The sequence below is a fragment of the Hylobates moloch genome, unplaced genomic scaffold (assembly GCF_009828535.3).
Source record: "Hylobates moloch isolate HMO894 unplaced genomic scaffold, HMol_V3 SCAFFOLD_15, whole genome shotgun sequence".
Taxonomy (NCBI): Eukaryota; Metazoa; Chordata; class Mammalia; order Primates; family Hylobatidae; genus Hylobates; species Hylobates moloch.
Genome location: NW_026652290.1, coordinates 80,573,531 through 80,595,736, shown reverse-complemented (window position 1 = coordinate 80,595,736; position 22,206 = coordinate 80,573,531). Strand labels below are relative to the sequence as shown.

The window sequence follows — 22,206 nt, the reverse complement described above, 5'->3', positions numbered from 1 at the left end:
GAGGCCAAGGCGGGTGGATCATGAGGTCAGGAGTTCAAGACCAGCCTGGACAACACAGTGAAACCCCATCTCTACTAAAAATACAAAAATTAGCCGGGCAGGGTGACGTGCGCCTGTAATCCCAGCTTCTTGGGAGACTGAGGCAGGAGAATTGGTTGAACTCAGGAGGTAGAGGTCGCAGTGAGCTGAGACTGCGCCACTGTACTTCAGCCAGGGTGACAGTGTGAGACTCTGTCTCAAAAAAAAAAAAAAAAAAAAAAAAAAAGAAATTAAGAAATGGATCCATGGGAAATATATACATTTGTTGAACTAAAAATTATAACACTTGGCTCATATCTACTGTGGTGTTCACTTAAAAAGCAGGCAAAATGAAGATGATGCTTTAAAAGGATTTATAGTTAGAAATTTGGAACTACCATAGTGTTCCAGAAGACTTGATTTAATATTTGGTCATGAGTTGCACAATTAATAAATTTTAGACCTCATTAAAATATATTTTCATGCCTGATTTATCCTTGATTCAGAACTCAATACAAGATTCATAGTAATATTTTAGCTTTCTAGACAGGATATTTAGTAGCCAGGCTCAGGGTGGCATTGTATTGGTATGCCAGTTGGTAGGCCTTTTGAGTATATGTTGGCAGGATAACTTGAATGATACCCTCTCCCAAACTTGTCCCACATCCTCCTATGTCTGGCAACTCTATTTTAGAGTAGTTAGCCGGAAGTGATTGCTTGTAGGGGAATATAATGGCTATTTTCTGGTTGTTCCAAAGGAAAGAAAATATTATCTCCATGTATTATTTATTGCTATATAGCACATTGCCCAAAATTTAGCAGCGTAAAACAAATATTTATTATCTAATGAAGTTCCTGAATATCAGGAATTTGGGTATGAATGGTTGCTATGGTTCTGGCCCAGGGTGTCTTATCAGGTTGCGGTTAAGCTGTCAGCTGAGGTTGCCGTTATCTCAGTGCTTGACTGGGACTGGAAAATCTTTCCAGGGTCACTCACATGGTTGTTGGCATGCCTCAATTTCTTGCTAACTGTTGATTAGATGCTTCAGTTTTTCACCCTGTGGGCCTTCCATGAGGTTCACAATATGGCAGCTTCCACTAGAGTGTAAGATCAGGGAGACAGAGAGTGGACACCCAAGATGAGAGTCATAGTCTTTTATAACCTGATTTCAGAAGTGACATACCATCATTGCAGCCATGTGGTGATCATACAGACCAACCCTAATCCCCTGAGAGAGGGGACTACACAGGGTGGAAATATGAAGATGCAAAGATCATTGAGGACCATCTTGGAGGCTGGCCACCAAACTCCTCGTGATGGATATCATCATTGGGCTATCTGTAAGTCTCCAAAGCCACACTTGAATTGTCTAGCATTTAGATTAATATAGCTAGAGGAGCTAAGTTTGAATTTTTAAAAAATCGGCCAGGCATGGTGGCTCATGCCTGTAATTCCAGCACTTTGGGAGGCCGAGGCGGGCGGATCACGAGGTCAAGAAATCGAGACCATCCTGACCAACATGGTAAAACCCCGTCTCTACTAAAAATACAAACATTATCTGGGCGTGGTGGCGTGCCTGTAGTCCTAGCTACTCAGGAGGCTGAGGCAGGAAATCACTTGAACCCGGGAGGCGGAGGTTGCAGTGAGCTGAGATGGCGCCACTGCACTCCAGCCTGGTGATAGAGTGAGACTCCGTCTCAAAAAAAAAAAAAAAAAAATTCTGGGTAGTATTCTTATTAGATATGTGTCAGATTATCAGATCACTTGGTGTTAGGCCTGGTATCTATAACTGAGTTACTAAAAGATTTCATCAAGTAGGTAGCAGATATTTAGGAAGAGTACTTAAAGAAAGTGACTTGTTTTTAAATTTTCCTTCTTTATAGGCCTCAAGTTTAATTCACTACAGAGGATAATTTTGTTTGCTTTGCAAGACAGCCAGACTAGAGGTTAAATGTTTTTTTTGACAGTATGTGGTTACAAATCAGTCTTGCCAGTCCTATGTTAATTAGTTATTTCCACTGTCTCCAGACTCTGGTGATAGTGATACAAATTAAGATAATCACATGCATAAATTAGTGGCAATAATTTCTTTGAGTCTTTTTCTTGGCCTTTAAGTTGGTCATTTTGTATTACTTGTATAAATTTCTAATGTAAACAGAGAGCAAATTGTGTGTGTGTGTATGCACGAGTGAAATCTATAATGAAATCACAGTTTAGAAAAGGAATTATACGTTTAAAGTCTTCAATTTTATGAAAACAATGATTCAACATTTCTTCAAGTGGCTGCCATAGAATGGAAATTGAAATCCCTGGGTGGGAAGTGTGCTAGAAATCATAGTATTCCTTTTCAAAGTATTTTGCATCCCCTTATACATATATTCAGTACTTCATTTCTAACCCCTACACACTAAATCATGCTGTGATTCATAATACTCTGTTATGTTTTAAATTCAAATATTGTTTTTAAAGAGAAATTGCTACTAATGTTGGCTAAGCTGCACATAATAGTTTAGTAAATGGTTGTAGGTTTGATTCTTCTCATGTCAATCTAAATGTGAACTAATATTATTCAAAATCCTTTTAAGATACTGAATAATTGTTTCAGTTAACTAAATGCTTCATCAAGTAATATCAATTTATGAAGTATAGTTGGGTTTAGGGCATTTATCATTTAAAGAAAAAAGCAATAGGTACATATCTACGTAACAATGTTAATGGATATCTTTTGAGTGCTCATGTGTTTGAAGAAAGAGGGATTTTCATATCTTAACAGAACAAGTATAGATCATTGAAAAAATTTTAAAATTATGTATGATTTAGTTTACTCATTTAATTTGTTAAAATATCAGCTTTATTGAGATATAATTTACTGAAATAAAATGCACCAATTTTGATGTACATTTTGATGAGTTTTGAAAGTTTTATACATTCATGTAACCTATGGAACATTTCTGTCACCCCAGAATGTTTTCTTCTGTTTTTTTTCCTGTCAAATACTACTTCTTGGGTAACGACTTAGCTACTCTCTGTCACTATCAATTAGATTAGACTCTTCTAGTGTTTCATATAAATGCATTCTTATATGTTCTCTTTTTTTTCCCTAACATGTTTCACTTAGCATGAATTTTTTTTTGTTTGTTTGTTTGAGATGGAGTCTTGCTCTGTTGGCTAGGCTGGAGTGCAATGGCGTGATCTTGGCTCACTGCAACCTCTGCCTCCTGGGTTCAAGTGATTCTTCCTGCCTCAGCCTCCTAAGTAGCTGGGATTACAGGCGCCCACCATCACACCCGGCTAATTTTTGTATTTTTAGTAGGGACAGGGTTTCGCTATGTTGGCCAGGCTGGTCTCTAACTCCTAACCTCAGGTGATCCACCCGCTTCGGCCTCCCAGTGTTGGTATTACAGGCATGAGCCACTGCTCCCAGCCAGCATGATGTTTTTGAGATTCATCCATGTTGTGGTATGTATCTGTTGTTTGTTTCTTTATTCTTTTCACTTTTTTTAGAGACAGGGTCTCCCTCTGTTGCCCAGGCTGGAGTGTAGTGGCCTGATCATGGCTCACCGAAACCTGAAAATCCTGGGCTCAAGTGATCCTCCTACCTTAGCCTCCTGGGTTGCTGGGATTACAGACATGTATCACCATGCCTGGCTTTGTTTCCTTTTTATTCCCGAGTAGTATTGCGTTGTATAAATATGTCCACACTTTGGGAGGCTGAGGCACGGATCACGAGATCAGGAGTTCAAGACCAGCCTGACCAACATAGTGAAACCCCATCACTACTAAAAATACAAAAAAAATTAGCTGGGCGTGGTAGTGCACACCTGTAATCCCAGCTACTCAGGAGGTTGAGGCAGGAGAATTGCTTGTACCCGGGAGACAGAGGTTGCAGTGAGCTGAGATTGCACCACTGCACTCCAGCCTGGGTGAAAGAGGGAGACTCCGTCTCAAAAAATAAAAAATAAAAAATAAAAAATAAACATGCCCACAATTCATTTATGTGTTCATCTGTTGACAGACATTCGGGTTGTTTCCGGTTTTTGGCTGTTTTGCAAAAACTAGTGTGAACATTCATATACAAGTTTTTTTGTGTGTGTGGACATGTGTTTTTCCTTCTCTTGGGTAAATACCTAGGAGTACAATTGCTAGATTGTATAAGCGTACATTTAACTTTGTAAGATATTACCAAACTGTTTTCCCAAGTGGTTGTACTATTTTACATTGCCACTAATAATGTATGAGAGTTCCAATTGCTTCACATTTTTGCTAATGCTTGGTACTGTCAATTATCTTTAACCATTCTGCTAGGTGTGTAGTGTATCTCATTGTGGTTCTATGCAGATTCCTGATGACGATGACATTGAACATCTTTTCATGTGCTTATTGGCCATTCATATACCTTCATCTGTGAAGTGTATGTCAAATGTTTTGCCCATTTTAAAAATCAGATTGTCTTCTTAATAATGAGTTGTAGTCCGGGCATGGTGGCTCATGCCTGTAATCCCAGCACTTTGGGAAGCCGAGGTGGGTAGATCACTTGAGGTCAGGAATTCAAGACCAGCCTGACCAACATGGCGAAACCCCGTCTCTACTAAAAACACAAAAAGTAGTCGGGCGTGGTGGCACGCACCTATAATCCCAAATACTCTGGAGGCTGAGGCAGGAGAATTGATTGAACCTGGGAGGGAGAGGTTGCAGTGAGCCAAGATCACGCCATTGCACTCTAGCCTGGGCGACAAGAGCAGAACTCTGTCTCAAAAAAAAAAAAAAAAAAAAAAAAAAAAAAGAATTGTAAGAGCTCTGAATACAAGTCTTTTTGTCTTTTGTCAGGCATGTACTAAGAGTATTTCCTCCTTTGTGTATCCTGTCTAAAAAATCTATGAAATTTTTTTTAATGTATTCTTCTAGAAGTTTTATAGTTCTGGCTTTTACATTTTTAGTCTATGGTCCATTTGGAGTTAATATATACATATAGCATGAGGTAGAAATTAAGGTTCTTTTGTTGTTGTTTTTATTGTTGTTGTTGTTTTTCATGTGGGTATTTGGTTGTTTTGGTACCATTGATTGAATACACTGTCATTTCTCCATTAACTTACTGTTGCATCCTTTTTGAAAATCATTTACCCAAATATGTATCGGTCTTTTCTAGAGTCTGTATTCTGTTTCATTGATCCATCTTTTATGCCAATGGCACTACATTGTCATGATTATTATAGCTTTATAGTGAGTCTGGAAGTGGGATAATGTAAGTCCTCTGAATTTGTTTTTGTTTTTTCAAAATTGTTTTGTCCATTCTAGGTTCTTGCATTTCCATACAAATTTTAGGCTAGACTTATCAATGTCTACTAAGAAGTATACTACAATTTTGATTGGATAGGACTAAATTTGTAGCTGAATTTGGGGAGAATTGACGTTTTAACAATATTTGGTCATCCAGTCTATAAACCTGATATGGTTCTCTCTTTATGTAGGTATTCCTTAATTTCTCTTAGTAAAGTTTTGTATTTTTCATTTTACAGGTCTTGCATATATTTTGTTAAATTTATTCCTAAATATTGCATTTTAAAAATAATATTTTAAATAATCTTTTAAACATTTTAATTTCCTGGTTTTTGTTGCTAGAAATAAATCAGTTATTGAAACAAGGAAATATATTTCAAGATAAATTATTAGAAAAAGCCCTTTTGATTTAAAGTATGTGCTATTTATGAGATCTGAAGAAGCAGGCAAACTAAAACTACTTTTCCAGATTCCATCGCAGCTAAGGTGCTAAATATGAATTAGGTTGTACCACTTAGATGCACTTAGATGAGATTTGAAATGTGGACCTAAGATGATGCCTTGGCCAGCTCTTTCTGCTGGAAAGCACAGTGATGGACATGTTGAATGTTTCTACGAAAGCATTCCAGTGTTTGGTCATTAGCTTCATGGGTGAAAGTGGAAGGTATGATGGCAGCTTCCTCATCCCTAAATCTCAGGTATGTATTCTTGAACTCAGCAGTTCTAGTAGTGGCCTCCTATTCCCCCATCTGGAAGAGGAAAGAAGGCAGCAGTGAGCCAAAGGATGTTCGCAGCTTCTAGAAGCTTGTAATGGCAAGGAAATAGATTCTCCTCTAGGCCTCCAGAACAGATAGCAATTTGCATACATCTTGATTTTAACCCACTGTTGTTGTTAAAAGACAGTCTCGCTCTGTCACCCAGCCTGGAATGTAGTAGCACAGTCATCACCGTAACCCTGAACTCCTGGGCTCAAGTAATCTTTCTACCTCAACCTCCCTAGTAGCTAGGACACAGGCGCATGCTAAAAATGTTATTTTTCCAAGAGGCAGAGGCTGAGGTAGGAGGATCACTTGAGCCCAAGAATTCAAAGCTGTTGTGCACTATGATCACACCTGTGAATAGCCACTGCACTCTAGCCTGAGCAATATGGTGAGACCTCACCTCTTTAAAAAAATTTTTTTTTCTTCTGTGGTTGCTAATATCTTTTTTAAAGTGCAAAGAGTCGTCTCACAGTCATTAGACATAATAGATGATGTAATGCCGTTGTTTCTTTTTTTAGTATTTAGAGCTTTTTGCCATCTGAAAAATACTCATACAAGATCGCTAATCGCCCAAGTTTAGGTGAATACTCAGGAGAGGAAATTACACAATTATTTTAGATAATTATATGTAAAGATTTATTAATCATGTAAATGTAATGTGAGTTTAATAATAGGATATAGCTTAAATCTCTGGCTTCTATTTGAAAAATTTCTAAGGATCACATCCAGGCATATGAAATAAAAAGGTGACATGTTAATCTGTGTATAATTTGTATATTTCTGCATAATTATATGGTCAAGTCTCAGACTGTTTTCTAATTAATATTTACTATTGCTTTCATATTGTTTTTATCTTTCTTTAATCTTAGAATCCAACCAATACTTTTCTCTACATTGCTAGAGGGGGAATATATATGTAGAGATAAATAATAAAGTTGACTCTTGAACAATGCAGGGATTAGGAGTGCTGACTCCTCCCTAATCAAAAATTTGCATATAACCTTTGACTATTAATAAACCTACAGTTGACTTTTATTGATGAAAATCCATGTATATGTGGACCTGTGCAGTTCAAACATGTGTTGTTCAAGAGTCAACTGTATATATATATTTTTTTCTCTTCCTTTTGTGAAAACTGCCCAGGAGTCAACTGTGTATAAAACCTGGGAGCAGTGAGGCACCTCCCAGACAATATTTGCATTATTACTTAACCCTAGAAGATAGTGTGGATAATTTGGAGCTAAAATAATTTAATTATATGTTTTAAAATATTAGTTCATAGGTTTGTACCCAGGCCTGTCATTCAAGATAGAGTATCATTTATTTCATAGCCTATATTCCACTAGCAGAAGCTTACTTTTTTTTTCCCCTTGGGTAATTTTTTTTAATTGTCTAAGGGATTAACTTTCACCTCATTATCTTTGTTAATCACTTCCAGAGCTTTTCGCTATTGTTCATCACAGTAGTCAAGAGGATCACAAAGAAAGTGCTAAATCTTTATTTACAAAGAAAATTGATTCTCAGCTTTGCTTATATCTGCTATATATTTCCTTTGAATATTTGTTAGGGTAGCAATGGTTAAAATTAAATATTTACTGAGAAGTGATTTTTTTTTTTTTTTTTTTTGAGACGGAGTCTCTCTCTGTCGCCCAGGCTGGAGTGCAGTGGCGCAAGGGAAAAGACTTTATGTCAGAAAAATATCGAATCTCAAATAAAACCATAGAAAATAGAAAAAAATCATTAAGAGACTTGACTAATGTCTCCTCAGAATGGTTTACAATATTCTGCTATTCATTTACTTTCTTTGTGAGCAGTGTTCTTGAAAGTTTTGAAGAAAGACGTTTGTCTTTTGTTAAATACTTTGGAATTTTTTTGGCAATGTGAGGAAATTTTATTTACATGTTTGATAAGAACATCCACAGACATCTCTTTTAAAGATAAAAAACTTCAATATGAAAATTGAAGTTATAAACTAAAGATCCTCTCTCAGCTAAGAATTCCTTTTTAGAAATGTATAAATACAATTATCCTTTAATAAATAAACATATCTTCAAATTTGCTCAGTAATGTGTCACTGAAACACATTAAAAGATGACATTGCTACTCACAATAACAGTACAAAATGAAGAAAATAATTGAAACATAGATCAAGGATGTTAAAGATGGGTGAAAAAATTATCTTGCTTTTTATAACTAAAGTTTACTTAATATTCATAACAGGCTTATAGAATTCTTAATTGTTCCAGGTAAAATACCTAATTTTCTTGTTTTGAAAGCATTCTCTTTTTCTTACTAAATCAAAAACAGAGAAAACTTAGAGTACACGAATCAATTATGGTTTTTAGAACAACAATGGATAAGAATGTTTTAAAGATTTAGGAATCTTAATCTCTCTGATGTTTCATCATTTCCATTCTGTGTCGAGTTTTTGGTTGCAAAGTAATAGAAACTGATGTTGAGTAGAAATAAATTCATTGGATATCAAGCAATTCTCAGAGTCTATTCTGAAGGCTGGAAAATGGGGCTTGGGAAATAAAGAGGAACCAAGGCAGGCTAGGCCCGGGAACCTCTACACAGATCAACCTGCGTGATATAGTTTGGATATATGTCCCTGTCAAATCTCACATTGAAATGTAATCCCCAGTGTTGGAGGTGGGGCCTGGTGGGAGGTGTTGGGTCATGGAGGTGGATTCCTCATGGCTTGGTGCCGTCCTTGTAATAGTGAGTACTTGCAGAATCTGGTTGTTTAAAAGTGTGTAGCACCTCCCTTGCACTGTCTCATGAGTAAAAGCTCCCTGAGGCCTCACCAGAAGCTGAGCAGATGCTGGTGCAATACTTATACAGCCTGTAGAACTGTGAGCCAATTAAACCTCTTTTGTTTATAAATTACCCAGTCTCAGGTATTTATTTATAGCAATGCAAGAATGGACTAGCACATTAATGTTGACTAACTTATGTAGAAATAAATTTGCTGAATATTGGGCAATTCTCAGAACTTGGGGAAGGCTAGAAAATGGGGCTTGGGAAATAAAGAGGGACCCAGCCAGGAACCTCTACACCAGATCAACCTGCAGGATCAGTCTTGTATGGATGCTCCTCTCAGACACACATCAGTGCTATCACTACTGGATTCTTAATGCTACTTCTGCTGTTGCTGCTGCAAATACTTTATCACCTGCATCTGTATTTTGCCTTACTCCCTCAAGATTCAAAGTCCAGAATTGGACTATCCAAATATATTGGTCATTAGTTGGGGCATAAGTTTCTTTTTTGTTTTTTGTTTTTAATTTTCAAACATCTCCAGCCAGATGGAGCATAAATTTTATCTTGTAGATCAGTGTTTTACCCTCACAAAGTTTTGTCTCCCAGTTCACACTCTAATGGAGTTTCCAGTTCAGCTTCTCTAAGAGGTGAGCTGCTTTTTGATGAAGAGATGCATAGAACCAGTGAATTCTCTGGGTTATCAGCCCATGGCTTTATTTTTATCACTGTAAAGTGAGCTCCTTGTTCAGAATCAACGTGGTATGGTATACCAAATGTCCATTACACCTTTAGTCTCAGATTTTCTTTCCTTCTCGTCTTCACTCTGTATCTTCCACCTGCAGCAGTAATAAAGATATCACAAACAGTTATTTTTTAGACTACCTCAAGAGGAATAATATTTATTCTACTGATCATCCTGGTTTCAATAGAGTTATCCTAGGAGTGAGCAGTACTCATATGCACAGATTCAGACATCAGGACTCTATTTTATTTTATTTTATTTATTTATTTTGAGACAGAGTCTCCCTCTGTCACCCAGGCTGGAGTGCAATGGTGCGATCTCGGCCCACTGCAACCTCTACCTCCTGGGTTCAAGTGATTCTCCTGCCTCAGCTTCCTGAGTAGCTGGGATTACAGTCATGCACCACCACTCTTGGCTAATTTTTGTATTTGTAGTAGAGATGGGGTTTTACCATGTTGGCCACACTGGTCTCGAACTCCTGACCTCAAGTGATCCACCTGCCTGCCTTGGCCTTCCGAAATGCTGGGATTACAGGCATGAGCCATTGTGCTGGGCCAAAACCCTTAACTCAAATAGCACTTCAAGCATCCGTTCTCTGTCTCTTCCCTTTCTGTTTTCCTGTGCTGCAGAGATGCCATCTTATAAATAATTCTATGAGCCTAGTTATCACAATGAATTGTAATTTTGTTTTGTATGTCATCTTCCCCATGGACTATGAACTGCTGGAGAGCAGGAAGTTTTAATTTGTCTTTGTGTTTTCTGCACTTAACACTACATTTGGGGCACAGTAATGGCTCAGTTTTTAAAATCAAAGTAACATATACATACGGTTAAAATAAAATATGTTGAAGGCTTTATAATGAAAATCAACAGTCTCCTTTTCTAACCTGTCCTGCTTCTTAGAGGCCAACATTTTTAACTTTTCTAAGTAGTCTTCTGGCAGTTATTTCCATATTTCTTTAAAAATATGTTTATCATGGTATTTCTTGATTCATCAATTTTAGAAAATTTATTGACCACCCACCAACACTCCTGAGATACGTATGTATGTATGTGGGTGTATGTATAGCTGTTTTTGTTTTTATGAATATTTAGCATGTATATTATTTGAACTATGCAAATTACATTAATTACAGAGCCAAGTAGTGTTCTGTAATTATATTTTCTGTCTTACACAGCTTTCTTTTCTCGTCCTCTTGTACTATTTGCTATTATATTTCCTTTCTTATACCACTTCTATACCTTGTGTATTATCTAATGTTTCTGTACCGTATGTATTTCTTAATGTTTTTCAAGCCCTCCTGTAGCAGGACTGGTCACAGACAAAACCTCCTGGACGCCGGTTTTAGGAAGGAATGGGCTTTAGTCAGCTGGGAGCATCGGTAGACTCGCATCTCAAGGTCCAAGCTCCCCAAAGTAAAGATTCCTGTCCCTTTTATGGGCTTACAACTCTATGGGGTCCATGTGAAAGGGCCGTGATACATTGCGCAAGTGGGGGCTATGTGACTGAGGGCTACATGCATCAGTGATGGGGGCTAGCAGAACAGAACAGAAAGTTTCACAGTGCTTCCTCATACAATGTCTGGAATCTATAGATAACACAAGCGGTTAGGTCAGGAGTTGATCTTTAACTACCAGGCCTGATGGAATACTACTCAGCCATAAAAAGGAATGAATTAATGGCATTCACAGCAACCTGGATGAGATTGGAGACTATTACTCTAAGTGAAGCAACTCAGGAATGGAAAACCAAACATCATATGTTCTTACTCATAAGTGGGAGCTAAGCTATGAGGATGCAAAGGCATAAGAATAACACAATGGACTTTGGGGACTTAGGGGGAAAGGGTGAGAAGGGAGTGAGGGATAAAAGACTACAAATTGGGTGCAGTGTATACTGCTTGGGTGATGGGTGTGCCAAAATCTCACAAACCACCACTAAAGAACTTACTCATGTAACCAAGCACCACCTGTTCCCCAATAACTTATAAAAATAAAAAAATTAAAAAGAAAAAGAACAGAGTGGAATGGGGACAAAACTGTAAGGTTTTAGGGATATACGTGATCTAGAACATGAAACAAAAAAGTACCCCTTTTGATAAATAGATTTCATATCCTCCTGTAATATTCACAATTAGAACACATTCAGTATTGTGACTCAAAGAATAAAATGTTGCATATTTCAGGGAGACCAGTGTATTATCTCTCTGGTTCTATGTAGGATTGTATCTTTTTTTTTTTTTTTTTTTTTTTCCTGAGACAGAGTTTCACTCTTGTTGCCCAGGCTGGAGTGCAATAGCATGATCTTGGCTCACTGCAACCTCCACCTCCCGGGTTTAAGCCATTATCCTGCCTCAGCCTCCCAAGTAGCTGGGATTACATGCATATGCCACCACGCCTGGCTAATTTTTGTATTTTTAGTAGAGAGGTGATTTCACCATGTTGGTCAGGCTGGTCTCGAACTCCTGACCTCAGGTGATCCACCCGCCTTGGCCTCCCAAAGTGCTGGGATTACAGGCGTGAGCCACTGTGCCCATCCAGGATTGTATCTTTTAAGCAGAAAACTTAATAGCTTTGTTCATGACTTAAAAAAAATACCATGAGAATCATTTTACCAAGTAATTTATACAAATAATTAGAAATTATGCTATCACTAAAACATAGTTTAAATATTTTTTAAAATAATTTAGTGTTGTTATAAAATAGAATTGGAAAAGGTGGGTAAATCAACATAATTGGTAACTGACAAAAGTTTCAAGCATTCCACCTAAGAACTGGAGCGAGACAAGGATGCCCATTCTTACCACTCCTATTCAATGTAGTACTGGAAGTCTTAACCAGAGCAATCAGGCAAGAGAAAGAAATAAAAGGCATATAGATGGGGAAAAATGAAATTAAATTCTCTCTCTTCATTGACCATGTGATTCTGTACCTAGGACACCCTGAAGATTCTGCTCAAAGACTCCTAGACCTGATAAATGACTTCAGTAAGGTCTCAGGATACAAAAGCAATGTGCAAAAATCTGTAGCATTTCTATGTACCAGTAACATTCAAGCTGAGAACCAAATCAAGAATGCAGTCCCATTTACAATACACATACCTAGGAATACTTCTAACCAAGGAGGTGAAAGATCTCTATGAGGAGAACTTAAAACACTGCTGAAAGAAATTATAAATGACACAAACGAATGCAAAAACATTCCATGCTCATGTACTAGAAGAATCAGTATCATTAAAATGCCCATACTGCCCAAAGCAATTTACAGATTCCATGCTATTTCTATGAAATTACCAATGTCACTTTTCACAGTGTTAGAAAAACTATTCTAAAATTCATATGGAACCAAAAAAGAGCCCAAGTAGCCAAAGCAAGCCTAAGCAAAAAGAACAAAACCAGAGGCATCACATTACACAATTTTAAACTAAACTACAGGGCTACAGTAACCAAAACAGCATGGAACTGGTACAAAAATAGACACATAGACAAATGGAACAGAATAGAGAATCCTGAAATAAAGCCACATACCTACAACCAACTGGTCTTCTACAATGTCAGCAATGGGGGAAGGATACCCTATTTGATAAATGGTGCTGGGAAAACTGGTTAACCATATGCAGAAGAATGAAATGACATCTACCTCTGACCATATACAAAAACTAACAAGATGGATTAAAGATTTAAATATAAGATCTTGAACTATAAAAATTCTAGTAGAAAACCTAGGAAATACTCTTCTGGACATTGGCCTAGGCAAATAATATATGACTGAGTCCTCAAAAACAAATGCAACAAAAAAATTGACAATTGGTCCTAATTAGACAAAAGAACTTCTGCACAGCAAAAGAAACTATCAACAGAGTAAACAGACAACATACAGAAAGGGAGAAAATATTTGAAAGCTACACATTTGACAAAAGACTAGTATCCAGAATCTATAAGGAAGGTAAACAAATCAACAAGAAAAAAAATGCCATTAAAAAGTGGGCAAGGGACACGAACAGATACTTCTCAAAAGAAGACATCCAAGTGGCCAACAAACATGAAAAAATTCTCAGCTTCATGAATCTAGAGGGATGCACATCGAAAACACAATGAGATACCAAACCTTAGCACCATACAATATACTCATGTCACAAACCAGCAAAAGTATCCTCTGAATCTTAAAACATGTATATGTATTTTTTTGTTAGGCTTCAAGGTAAATTAACATGGAGCCCAAGAGGCCAAAAAACAGCTGCTACAAAATATACTAGATTTGTATTATATTGAATTTGTGGCCCAAACCAGACCATATATTTTCCTGCTTGGTAAAAATGTGATAGTGAAATGGGAGAGTTCCTTTGACCCCCTCATGGGACTTGTGACAGGGGTGGCTCGTTTGCTCGGCTGCCGTGCCCAAACCCCTTGTGGGAAAGGGAGCACACAGGTGAGGAGGTGCAGTCTCTGGGGTGAATGCCTTTGGGCACTGGCAGGAACAAACCTCATACTGGCCTGTGGCAGCCTCTAGGGGTTGCCCACAACCTCTGGAGCCCCCAAGGGTGTGTGTTACAAACAATGCTTTTTTAGCATTTGACTTCTGCAGTTGGCTAAGGGTTAACCAGCTCAATGGAGGGTCAGGGTGACAGCTTTTTACACCCTGCCCTCTTGGTACCCAGGTTCTTGTCTGGTGTCCAGGAAGAATCAGATCACACGGACTTGAAGGATGGTGAATGCAGAGATTTCATTGAGTGGTGGAAGTGGCTCTCAGCAGGATGGAGAGTTGGAAATGGGATGGAATGAGAAGATAATCTTCCCCTAGAGTTCGGTCGTTCCCAGCCCACCTCCTCTTTGACCATAGTCTCTGATGTTCAGCTGCCTCTTCTCTTCTCGATGTTCAGACACGTCTTCTTTCCTTCTCTGTTCTGCTGCCCTGCTCCTCTGCCAATGGAAGTTGTGGTTTTTATGGGCACATGATAGGAAGTGTGGGGGGCAAAAAGGCAGCACTAGGGTGGGAAAGCGGAGATGTGTTCTCATTTAGGAACACGGGTCCAGGCTTGAGGGTGGAACCCTCGCCAGGGACCCCACCCTTTTCTACTCAGTATTTCCCTGCCTCCTGTCCATATCAATAGATGATGGCAATGCTTTTAGTTAACATAGTCCAAGGTTTTTCTTGAATTTTTGTACGTTTGTGTATATGTATATTTTATATGTATGTGTGTCTGTATGTATGTATATATATCTTCAATTTTCTCAGGCTTCATACCACAGCTTAGAGTTATGCAGTCCCGTTAACCATAATAACTCAAATTCCACCAGATACAACTCCAAATGCAAGTTTATGTTGACTCCATGAGTTTGTAAAACTGTTACAGACTTTCAAGGATCTCAAAGCACGGGCAGAAGGCATTTGTTTCTGGGCAATGTGCTCTGCTTGTTGGAGTGACCCAGCTAAACAGAGCACGAAGTTATTTTGCCTTTTCCTGCCATTTCTTCATCCATTTGGGGGCTTTAAGAGTGCTTTGAGTCTAAGAAATATATTTGAAATATAGGTTGTAATCATCTTTGTTCCAGTCATGTTGAACTTAAGGCTAACGTCAAAGAGCCCAACTCTTCTTACAGGGCTCCTTGAGCCCCACCAGCGAAATTGTTTCTTATCTGACCAGCCTAGACATACCAGAATCTCACTTAGACTCAAACTAACATCCCTACCCTACAAGCTATGAAGCTGACTTTGAAGCAGTGTGGAATGTGTTTGCTTTGGTGACTCAGGAGGTTTTATGTGTGTGTGTGTGTGTGTGTGTGTGTGTGTGTGTGTGTGTCTTATGGATGGTGAATTATACTGTTAATTCAAACTAATATTTCTAGATAATACATATTATATTCCTACTACTGTTTTGGTTTGTTCAATCGGGAATAGGCCTAGCTGGACCTGTATCTCTTTGCTTCTTTCCTGGTCTCTATGTTATCATACTTACTTCATCATCATTTAACATAATGGAGCTACTAATGACTCTTCCAGGGTTTTTGTTGTTGTTGTTTGAGAGTGTTACTTTAATGGGACCAAAAGAAGAACGTATAAGACAAAAGAATAAAACCTATCAGAGTTAGGTGCTAATTTACCCATAGTTATGTAGGGTCTCATTATATGATCTTGTTAAATAAAGTTTGTGATAGTGTTTATATATGATATATGGGTATATATATGTATTAAGACAAAAATCTCTAAATAATAAAAATAATTAGTCATCCAGGACTCTTTATAGAGAAGCTCTCTATAAAGATGGGAGAATTTTGGGGGGAAATTATGACTTCTTGATATTTTCAATGGGCTTTCAGCTATGAATGTTTGAGATTCTCATGGTGCTGGATTAAGTCAAAGTATTCCACCTAAAACAGTGGTACTCTTGGTGGAAGCTAAAGAATAAACTGCCTTGTAGTCTCTGATGTTACAAAATAATCTGCTCAAACATATGATCTCCGTCAAATGTAAAGTTAGGGCCTGGAATCACACCTTTCATTTTCTTTTTGTCTCCTTTAGCAGCCCTGAAGAGTTTTCACCAAATTGCAAACTGGAGTCAGGTAATAATGTTTGTTTCTGAGCTTTCAGAGGAAGCTGTTTATTTTAGTAGGCAATTTTCATGTGTGATGAAGTGAAATGTTGAGAAGGCAGCCTCTCATCAGTGGACAAACAATGCCTAAGAATTTAGCTAATGGCCCCCCTTCAGTGCAGAGAATAGATGGCAACAATTGTACTTGCATACTAGACCCAGAGCTACTTGTTTGGCTGCTAGGTGTTAATGCAAATTTGTTCTTCAGCTCATTCAACCCTGGGGCTCCCATCCTTTGATTTAATTAAATGTAATTGGTTACATTGCTCCTCCCAGGCCCCTGAGGTGTTTTTGTTTATTGCTTACTCTTTGCAATAAAGCTTCAATTCATGGCACACAATGCTGGATAAATAAGAGTCTTTTTTTCCTGTGTTGGATTTGTTGGGAGATTATTTCCTTCAAATAGTTTGGCTTTACTGTTAAAAGTAAATGACCAGTGAAATAAACTCATTGGGTGGCAAATGTAGCATATCCAGAAGCAAAGAATTAAGTAGGGTAAATTACATAAGATTAGGAAAAGATATGAAGTTGTAATGTTAAATTAGTAAAGATTTGCAAAAGTACTATAAGAGCTATCAACACTGTAAACAAAGCTTTAATAAGTGAGATTATCATTTTTGTAGCATGTTATTAAAAAGTTACTTTAAAATTTAAGTTGGCCAGGCACGGTGGCTCACGCCTGTAATCCCAGCACTTTGGGAGGCCGAGGCGGGCGGATTACGAGGTCAGGAGATCGAGACCATCCTGGCTAACATGGTGAAACCCCGTCTCTACTAAAAATACAAAAAATTAGCCGGGCGTAGTGGCGGGCACCTGTAGTACCAGCTACTCGGGAGGCTGAGGCAGGAGAATGGCGTGAACCCGGGAGGCGGAGCTTGCAGTGAGCCGAGATCGCACCACTGCACTCCAGCCTGGGCGACAGAGCGAGACTCTGTCTCAAAAAAAAAAAAAAAAAAAAAAATTTCAGTTATGAAATACTCAATTTATTTATTTTGTAATAATACATAATTCTCTTACAAATACGCAGGTGGCATTGGTTCAGGATAAAAGTGAGAATAATATTGATTTAAATTAGGTCAGCACAATTAACCTATTCTTTTTAATGAGAGATATTTTCCCTCTGAGTTAAATATATATATTTTTTCTACCTGAAGATATAAATAACATTTTTTTGGTAAACTGATACTTTTTTTCCCTTTCAAGTTTTAATCTTAATTTGAGAAGTGGGGTAAATTATCTTTGTATTAACTTCTGAGGAATAACTCACAAACTTAGGAAAATTGAGAAAATATTATTAGCACTTCCCAATTCAATTTTAAGTACCAAATTGTATAAATGACTTTTTTCCCTTTTTGTTACTGTCAATGGGATAAAATGGCCTCCAGAAGCTGCCATTTATTATAGTGCTACCTGGTTAGTTCCTTTGTTGCTTTCTTCTTTCCCTGGTCTTTATTTTTCCCTTTTTTACTGTAGAGGTAACATCAGTGTCATTTTCATTAGTGCAATAGACGTTCTAAATCTTGCTGTGTCACAGGCCTAACTCATATCTCTTCTGATGGAAAAAATGAAAAATCCATGATAAGAACCTAGGTATTCTCAGTGCAATATAAAGCTTCAGTTTCCCACGATAGGAGTGTTTTGCAGAAATTTTTTTCTAGGCTCCTCTCACATCCTATTGTTGAAGTACTGGGGTTTTAGGCTTATCATCTTGTGCTGTTGGGTTAGGCTTTTCTTCTGGTGGATGCCCCTGATGAAAACCGAGTGGTAATAGACAACTAGAAAACACTCCCATTGGGAAATGGGGTACTAGTCTAAGAGGTTAGCTCCAATGGTAAGTGTTCAGAGAGGAAATCAAGTACCAAATTTACTTCCTGGAAATTAGCTGTTAAAAAGGCTGTGCGTCACTTTCAGAGCAAGCTTTGTTTAGCCCCTACCAGCTCAGGTATAGGCAGAAAACCCAACTGTGGTCCTGGGTCCAAAAATCTTGGATGGAAATTACAGGCTTTCTTGACAGCAAGGCCAGGATGATTTAACTTCTTGGCTGGTTTAATCACAGCTTGAAATAACTCTTGCCCTACATACAGAGAAATAAGAATGTTTAAAATATTATAATGTAGTGGTTACTGAGGGTTTCCTTTGTAAATGAATGTGATGTCATAGACAAAAGGGAGAGAAATGTTCCAGTGGTCTTTTAGATAAAACCAGATACTCTCGTACTTGAGTAATTTTCCTCCCTGCACACGGGTAATAATAAGCCCATTGCCCATCCCCTGACTGTGACTCTCCTGAATCCACAGCTTTGATTGGAAACTCTCAACCCCTGACCAGCCTTGGGAGCACTGATTACGAAGGCACCCCACACACTTCCTTCATAAACATTTGGCAGATCCGGAAGTGCTGAAAAGCAATGCCCCTGGGTCTCAGAAGAGAATACTGGTGGGAGAAGAAATAGAATATTTTCCCTCTTGCAGCTGTCAAAGAGTGATTATGTCAAATGGGTTTTCAAGGAGCCACGAAGTAATTACAGGGTAACTTCTTGACGTTATTTTCCAATGTTTGACTCAGCAGATGATGATTAATTGATGCGTATTATTTTATGGCTCTCTGAAACTTTGTTTGATACTTCAGATAGAGGCAGGGCTAAGTCTTCACTTAGACTAACATAACAAAGTTGCCTTAAATTTTAACATGTTAACTCTTTCTTTGTAATAGATGATTTCCTAAACTAACTGGTCTTCTGGTTGCTAATAGAGACTGTATTTGAGCTAACTTTTCATGTAAATAAAAAAAAAAAAAAAATCATGTGCTTTCCAAGCAGTGTTTCCTTCTTTTACTAAGATGTTACTGTTAATTTTCTGTGGCTATTGTGAGAATTAAATGAGTTAAATAATGAAAAGAACTTAATAGTTGGCACATGGTAAATGCTCAGTAAATATCAGCTATATTAAAATATGACATAGTAATCATTAAACTCAAAAAGGTATTTCCTTATATTCTATCTCAAATGTGGTCCTTTTGGCAGAGAGGAATTTGAACACCCAGCTCATTTTCTTGTGTAGTTATGTTACATTAGAGCTGGTCTATCTATTGGTTTATATCTTTTTACAAATTTTAGTTCAAGTTGAAATAGTTGGGAGTATTCAAATACAGTGGACTTGAAATACATATATATATCCTTTTCCAGGGTATATTTTATATATGAATGTCTAATATTATTTGATTCCAAGCAAGTAATTGATTCAGGTAAGCCAAGATCTGGACATTCATGACTGAATCAATAGAAGTGAAGAAAGATTAATTAACATAGTAAGTAATACATATCATGGAACTTTTACTGAGTTTGTAAGCTTTAAGTGTATTTTTTTTCAAATCCAAGTTGTCAATGATATAAGTGTTTCATGATCTTAGGGTTTTCATAAGTTTGTATACGAAAAGATGTTTTGTAGCCAGAATGTTTCTTACAAGAAAAATGGAAGTGTCTGACATTATGAGAATTTGTAACACTTTGTGCTTAGTCTAAATTTAAAAAAGTCTTAAGTTTTATTTTTGCCTTTGTTTCATGCAAAGTAAGTTCTATATACTGACCCTAAACTGTTCATTAAAAAATAATTATACTGAGCATGATAATGTCATATGAATGACTTGGTATAGCGTGAACCACTAATATTTGATTAACTTTTGAAAACATGCTTACATATACCTTGTGCAAGTAAGTGCTTTTGAGTAGAATTTTTTTAAAAATTCGGTTATCAATATTTATTCAAAGTATTATTTTTCCTAAATTTAAGAGAAATCTTTTAGAATCAAAGATCTTGCTATAGTGGGATCCCACCATGCCCTTTTACATACCAAATGCATTCATCTGTCTGGTGGTGTGTCCATGTGCCCTGGTTTGTAAATAAATGTGTGTTTTGTAAACAAATGGAGTAGGTGAGTTATTTGTAAGCTGTGCTGTTTCTGCCTGCCAACTAGATGTATCATCAACATTCCAGGTGCAAAAGATGTTTAACCAGTTCAACTGAATAGTCCTCCTGTGTCTCCCCACGTATTTCACAAAGAAAAGATGCTGCTCTCATGGTAACAGAAGGATGGTAGTCTAGGGTTTGCGGTGCCATCTTCATTATGTGTATGCTGAATGAAAAGAAACCAAGTATTCAACTGTGGGCTGCTGTATGGTTGTGAGGGAATTTTTTTTTTTTTTTTTTGGTGTTGGTTGAGGTTTCCATTGATAGAATATTTTAGACTTTTAAAAAACCATCTGTTTATCGGAAGCACAGGGAGTGCATCCATCTGTTGACTTTATTAAGTGTATTGCAAATAACAGATGGCTTAGTATTAGGTTTGCTCTTCTGTAGGAATTTGTTGCTTCTAAAAGTAACAAATTTTTGTCTTTCAATATTAACTCATTTAGGACATTTGGACTGAGGTTTGATTTCATTCTAAAATAAAGCTTTCATTGACAATCTGACCTAAGCTCTCCATTTATACCCTAATTGTAATATTGTCCTATTGTATGGTAATTATCTGCTTACTTGGCAATGTCCTTAGCAAACAACGTAGTAACTTTGTCTTATTCAATATTATCTCCCCAAGATCAATTAACACAAGTATGTTGAATGAATGAAGTCGTTTTGTGTGTGTGTATATGTGTCTGTGAAAATCCAGAAGAAACATCCAGAGATGCTGTAAATTCCTCTGATTTAAGAATTGGTGAAATTCAGCTATTTTGTGAAAGCTCTCCTCCCATTTTTAGATAAAGGTTGCTAATAGGTTTCCAACAAAAAATGGCAGAAACCTAGACTGCTAATTTACTGTTTATGTTTGCATATATTAAACTAGGACCCTAAATGAAAATATCAGAGTAGCATGTTAATCACAATTTGAGGTCAAGTCAATTAGAAAACATTATAAGTAAGTTTGCTGTTATTTCCAACTTCATATAATGGCATAATTGTCTCTGGGGCACGTATGTTTTCAAATATGAGCATCGTTAGGTTCTTTTGAACAACGGTACACCATCTAATGAATTTACATACATAAATACTACTAATTAACATTTGTTTATTATTTTGCATTTCACTGCTATTTACTAACAGATTTCAAGACAATAGACAATTTTGTAACCTCGATTTTATAAAAACCACTAGTATTTTTGGTCCCTAGCAACCATTTAGTATGTAAATTAGGTATTCTCAGGCTTAATGTACTTCATTTTTATAAAACAAATACATCATTAATCTGATTAAGTTCTTGGGTGGGAGTGCTGTCCTCAGATCATTGTGGATCATTTATTGTTGGGCATGCATCCAAAAAAAAATTCAAGCATGGCACTTACAGTTTAGATTTAGAAGAATTGTTGAAACCCCCTAAATGACATTTTCCAGAAGAATAGAAAGGCACTGCTTACTTACAATTGCAAGCATTACCTAAAACTTAATGATGTTCTTATCCTTAATTACAGCTCAGTTTGATGATGATTCAGTGCCTGAAATTATGCCATGTTTTGCTTTGATGTTATAAAATGTATAATGAAATAAAGGTGATCCGAGTGAATCAAAAATAGATTCTGGCTTTCCAGTAGTGACTTAATCACTATGTTTCTGAATTCACAACTTGCATGACTGTCATGGCTATTATTTGGTATGTCTTTAGCTTTTAGTCAAATTTACTACTTAAGAAGTGAGAATGTTTAATTTTAAGGTTAAGGAAAGTTCATGATGTTCTCATTCACATAGCAGAAGGACCTTTTAGAGAAAACTTAAAATTATTTGAATTCTGCCTTTTTAGTTCATAGTTTACCAAGTTGTATATCTTCCTTTTGGAGATAGTCTTTGCCTAATGGAGCATGACATAATAATGGTTTTCATTTACTGAATGTCTCCCATAGTACTTCATTCATTTTGCCTAGAAATCCTGTGAAGTTGGTTATGTTTATACCCATTTTACAAATGATTAAACAAAGGCTCTGTGAGGTTAAGTAGATACCCAAGGTCATTACAGATAGCATGTGTTTAATCTAGGAATCAAACTCAATTCTTTTTTTTTTTTTTTTTTT

At 37.0% G+C, this 22,206-nt stretch overlaps 1 protein-coding gene and 1 long non-coding RNA gene across 4 annotated transcripts in view; one reads left to right on the top strand and one right to left on the bottom strand.

The window, feature by feature from the left end:
• The window catches only part of CAMKMT (calmodulin-lysine N-methyltransferase), a 420,894-nt gene that overhangs the window by 55,126 nt on the left and 343,562 nt on the right, over positions 1-22,206 (top strand). The gene's annotated exons all lie outside the window — the stretch shown is intronic.
• Positions 9,298-18,133, bottom strand: LOC131381396 (uncharacterized). Its single transcript, XR_009210139.1, has 3 exons — positions 18,086-18,133; positions 17,562-17,703; positions 9,298-9,656 (listed from the first exon to the last, which is right to left on the bottom strand). It is a non-coding gene; the product is annotated as an uncharacterized LOC131381396 (long non-coding RNA).